We start from the raw sequence: 5722 nt of genomic DNA on the forward strand, positions 1-5722 counted from the left end.
CCTATTTGGAACAAAAATCGGAAAACGAACTAATGAGTCACAAGGATGAATCGCCGTATGGCGGAACCTGGTGCGTAAAGAGCAATGAGATGGAGCAGAGATGAGGGAAGAGGGGTGGTGATGTGGCGGCGCTGGGTGAAGCACGGTGGCACGGCGATGGGGTAGTGGTGGTGGCAGGGTGGTGTTGGTTCGGTGTATCGGTAGAGGGGGTGGGTTGAAAGGGAATGGGGGTGAGGGTGGTAGTGGTGGGAGGCATAGCGCTGGTGTTCCGGTCGTGGTGGGAGCTGACCGCGGAGAGGGCAGCGGTGGTGGAGAGAAGAAGGGAAGAGAGAGAGAAGAAAGAGAGGGAAGAAAGAAGAGGGGGGTGGTGTCGAGGTTAGGGCTGGGTGGGTGAGGGTGGTGCGGCGCTGGTGGTCGCGGTGGTGTGGTCGGAGCTGGGTGGTTGGGTGAGAGAGAGAGTCGCAGAGGTGAGGAAGAGGGTGGGTTGGGGTTTGGCACGCGACGAGATAGGGTTCGCGTGAATTGGGATTAGTGGTCGCGGATCCACGCGGACGCGTGGAGGATGCGATCTCGTGAGTAGGGTGAAATAAGGTTGACGCGGATGCGTGGTCGACGCAATCGCGTGGGTTGGGTAAAAGATAGGTGACGCGGACGCGTGAAGCACGCGAACGTGTCACTGGAATTTGTGCTAGACGCACGCTTCTAGCGTTGTTTCGGCGCAATTTTTGTGTGTTCTAGAATTTTTGAAGAGAGGAACTTTTGTGTGGTCTAGAATTCAGAATAAACTCCCGTTGCAAGTATATCTTCTAAACCAACAAGAGTCCTTTCTTACAAACGTTTTGGTTGTCACAAGTAACAAACTCCTGATAAAATTTATAACCGAAGTATTTAAACCTCGGGTCGTCTTCTCAAAGAATTGCAGGGAGGTGTTCTTATTATTGGTTATGCGAAGGTATATTTTGGGGTTTTTAAAAGGGTTGAACAAGTAATTTAATTGACAAGAAAAATAAATTAAATAAAACTCTTGGCAAAGTATGAGAATTGGAATTCCTATCCTAGTTATCCTTATCAGGTGTGATGAAAATTGGATTTTAATCCCACTTAGTTATCCTTTATTAAACAAAGGAAGGTCAAGTGGACTAATTAGTTTGATCCTCAAGTCCTAGTCAGTCCCTGTGGGAGGACTAGCTTTAGAGCAATCTAGATCAATTAGAATCTGCCAATTTCAACCACTGCTGAGTTTGACAACTCAAGAGTTACCAATTAATCAACCAAAACCAAGAATATAGAAAGCTAAATTAAAATCATAAATAACTGGAATACCTCAAATTAAATTGAACGGAGATGTCAATTCTAATATGGAAAAGTTCATAAGCCAATTAGGCAACATAAATCAAGTACAAATAAAAGCTTCAGAGTGAAAAAAAATAGAAGAGAAACATAAATTATTGAACCTGGTACGAAGAAACAATCCTAATGACTAAAGGAGATCCTAATCCTAAAACCTAAGAGAGAAGAGAGAACCTCTCTCTCTAAAAACTACATCTAAACTATGAAAAGTGTGTATTATGAATGTATGAATTGATTCCCTGAGTCTCTGCATGTTCCCTAATTTTAATCTGTGTTTCTGGGCCGAGAACTGGGTTGAAATGCAGCCCGGAATCTGTGCCAGCGACTTCTGTAATTCTACAGGTCGCGCACGTCATGCGTCCGCCTCGTCCACGCATTCGCGTCACTCAGCATTTCTCATACCACGCGTGCGCGTTGTCCACGCTTTCACGTCGTTCGTGTAGCTTCCATTCCGTACGGTCGCGTCAGGCACGCGAGCGCATCATGGTAATTCCTTCTATTTCGCGCTCACGCGACCGCGTGACTTCTCGCTGGTCATCTCCTCAATTCCTTGTGTTCCTTCCATTTTTGCATGCTTCCTCTTCATTCGTTATGCCATTCCTACCATATGAAGCCTGAAATACTTAACATACAGATCACGGCATCGTACGAAGGAAGATAAAAATATACAAATAAAAGGTCCTTAGGAAGTAAGTTATTAATCATAGGATATTTTTAGGAAGGAGTTGTAAATACATGCAAATCATATGAATAAGTGGGTGAAAAGCTTGATAAAACCACTCAATAAAACACAATATAAACCATAAAATAGTGGTTTATCAACCTCCCCACACTTAAACATTAGCATGTCCTCATGCTAAACTCAAGGAGACTAAATAAATGAGTAGGAAAAGGCAAGACTCATGCAATGCAACCTATGAATGTGAATGCAACTACATGCTAAAATGATTCTACCTACTTGGTGAAAAAGTAAATAAATCTTTCAAGAATAAATATGAGCTGGACTTCACTAATTCAAATCACAAAACAAAGTACAGATAACTTGCAAGAAGAAGATAGCTCATGAAAGCAGGGAACATAGAATTAAGCACTGAACCCTTACTGGTAGTGTATATCATTCTAACTCTCAAGTGTCTAGGGTTAATTCTCTCAATTCTCTACTAATCTTGCTTTCTATAGCTTGCTCTTCATCTAACAATCAACAAAAATTTAATGCACTAATACACAAATCAAGAAGTCTTTTAAAGGCTGTAATGGGGTTAGGGTCAAGGTGGGATTGTATTTGGCCAAGTGGACTAAAATCTGAATGCTTAATTAACTTAAAATTTCCACCTAACTTAGGACAATCCATGTATAAATCATTAACTACCCATTAACTGTATTTACTACATATTTATGCATTCCAAGTTTTGAGTACAGTACACGTGCATTGCTATCACCATTTACTTTGGGGCATTTTTGTCCCTTTTTATTTTCTGCTCTTTTTTTTTCTTTTTCTTAATAATTTTTTTTTCAATGCATATGATTAAGGTATTGAATGCATAAACATGTTCTTAACATTTTTCATATTTTCACACAAAGTCTAACATACTCAATTCCCAAACCAAACGTTTCCAAACCCACTTTCCCCACACTTAATTCATGAGCACTTTCACTAGTCTAAGCTAATCAAGGATTCAAATTAAGGACATTATTATTTTCCGCTTAGAGTTAGTGATGAGCTAAAGTAAAGAACAAAGGGGTATATTAGGCTCAACATTGGTTTGCAAAGGATAATAAAAGGGTAAGGCCATATGGGTATGTAAGCTTAGTGAAATAAGGCCTCAATCATATAAGTGTATGCATACATCAAATAATGGAAATATAGAATTAAGTAAGACAAGGATCACAGTTTTAGAGAAAATAACACACACCAAAAATAAAATATTAGTTGATAGAATGCAACCAATCAAATAGGCTCAAAATCTCACTGGTTTTGTGTGTTCAAGCTCTAAACCATGTTCCAAAATAATAGTTCTTCAAACAAGTTTTTCAAAAAATTTTAATTCAAATTAGTGAAATGCTATAAAAATTTTCTTGAAAAAGAAAATGTTACTTCAACCAAGTGGTAAAATATGCACAAAATTAAACAAACATGCAATCAAACATGCAAATGCAACAATGAAAAACAAAAATTGGTGTTTAGAAGGGACTAACTAACCCGTGGAGATCGGTATCGACCTCCCCACACTTAAAGATTGCACCATCCTCGGTGCATGCAAAGATGTGCAGATGGGCGGGGGTTGTGTTTCCTCAGCCGGTGCTCGTTGTAGAGTCATTCTCTTTATCCTTCCTGGTGGCCATCCTGAAAAGGGAGAAGAGAAAGGGACATGAAGTCAAAGGGATAAAGCAAGGGAGAGGGCATTACGAGTAATAATCATGCCAAAATAAAGAAGAATATCGTTAACACATGGTCGCGATTCCATGAAATTAGGACAACAATGGAAATAGGGCATGATAAATTGAGGCAATTAGATGCAAGATGTTTATTGGCATGCTGACAAAAGGCATGAGTAGCTTAGATCAAGCATTAAAAGCCATAATGTATTATTAGTCGTGAGAAACTAACAATAACGTTTGTATTGACAATTATATTCAATTAATAAAATATTGGAAAGGGTTTTGTGAAAAACAGGCATTAGAGTAGAAGGATAGAATAAATAAGAATGCACAATGCCATACGGGCTTTTTCATAAACACAAAGCATGCATATTAAATAAGGTATGAAAAGTATTAAATTGAACATGCATGCACCCTTAAAAAAATGATATATAATTGTCAAACAATTTCTTAACAATCCACAAGCAAAATAATGACCCAAATAAATTTCCAACACCAATTAAAAGAAAAAAGAAAGAAAAAGAAAGGAAGGAAGAAAGAAATAAGAAGGGAAAGAAAAGAGTTAGATTTGGGGAAGAAAAGATAAGATATTTGGCTGATCTGGATAAGTTGTGTGGCGCTTGTGACCGCGGATAGCACTTCTATGGAATGACGCGGACGCATCATCCACGCGTTCGCGTGAAGTGATTCGTGCCTTCAGCGCGAGTGCAGTCTCGCGGCCGCGCAACTCTCTGTTTGAAATTCATATTGCCAAATATTTGGGTGACGCGATCGCATGGTTGACGCGATCGCGTGGATGGCCTAAATTTGAAAACGACGCGGACGCATGGGGCACGCGTTTGCGTGGTAGGGCTTGTGCTACTAGCACGAGGCCAGCCAAATTCCAGCTCAACTTTCGGCCATACACCCTTATACGTCGATTTACAAGGCACGCGTTCGCGTGGGTGACGCGGACGCGTGGGAGGCATTTTTCCCACATGACGCAGACGCGTCATCGACGCGGTCGCATGGGCCAATTTATGCCAAAGGCATGCCTCCAGCCGCGCTTTCGCATGACTCTCTGTTCAGTTTCCTTTTCTTCCGAATGCAGTTGTGACGCGGACGCGTCAGCGACGCTGTCGCGTCGCGTGCAATTTTTTTTCATGCAGTATACAGAATGGATAATGCAATGAATGTTATGCACAATTCCAGGTTCAACCAGAATTCAAAAATAGACTGAAATAGAAAAAGAACGATCATACCATGGTGGGTTGTCTCCCACCTAGCACTTTTAGTTAAAGTCCTTAAGTTGGACATTTGATGAGCTTCCTGTCATGGTGGCTTATGCTTGTACTGATCCAGGAATCTCCACCAATGTTTGGAATTCCAACAGCCTCTAGGGTCCCAAACGAGGCATGTAAAGCCCTTAGGTGAGTTCAAACAGGCTTCAAGGCTCCCGGGGTGTTGAATGTCAGAACAGACTCCAGGATCCCAAACTTTTCTTCTACATCCGTCTTTGTCTTGATCTACATTTTTTCAGCCAGGTGGTGAGTAGTCTGTATTCTCACTGCAGTGACCAAACAGCTTCCGAGATCCTTTCAATTGAGCTTGACACCAATCCTTGCACCTTAAATTGAAGTGCGAAGCCTCATTGAGTCTTGCATACCAGCACTGAGTGCGAGTCATTTCCCTTTTGCTCTTAAAGCTACAAAGAGCTCTAAGCTGGCCATCTGTTTCAAGCAAACCATATTCAAGTGAAAAATTGAAGATGAAAGTCAAGGATTTTATCCACTTGAAGTTTGTACTGGGTTGTAATGGCCTTGGGATAGGTGTTTCCTATGGTTCTACAAGCTCTACTCCCTTGTGGTCTTCAATGAATTCCTCCACTTCCTTGCAAACTTCTTCAAATTCAACCATGTCTTGATCAAAGTCTTCGATATCTTCCTCATCACTTGAATCATAATTTGGAGGTTGAGAAAAGTCGACCTCTGCATCATCTTCGTATTCACTTGGG

Source organism: Arachis duranensis, chromosome 3, assembly GCF_000817695.3.
Source record: "Arachis duranensis cultivar V14167 chromosome 3, aradu.V14167.gnm2.J7QH, whole genome shotgun sequence".
NCBI lineage: Eukaryota > Viridiplantae > Streptophyta > Magnoliopsida > Fabales > Fabaceae > Arachis > Arachis duranensis.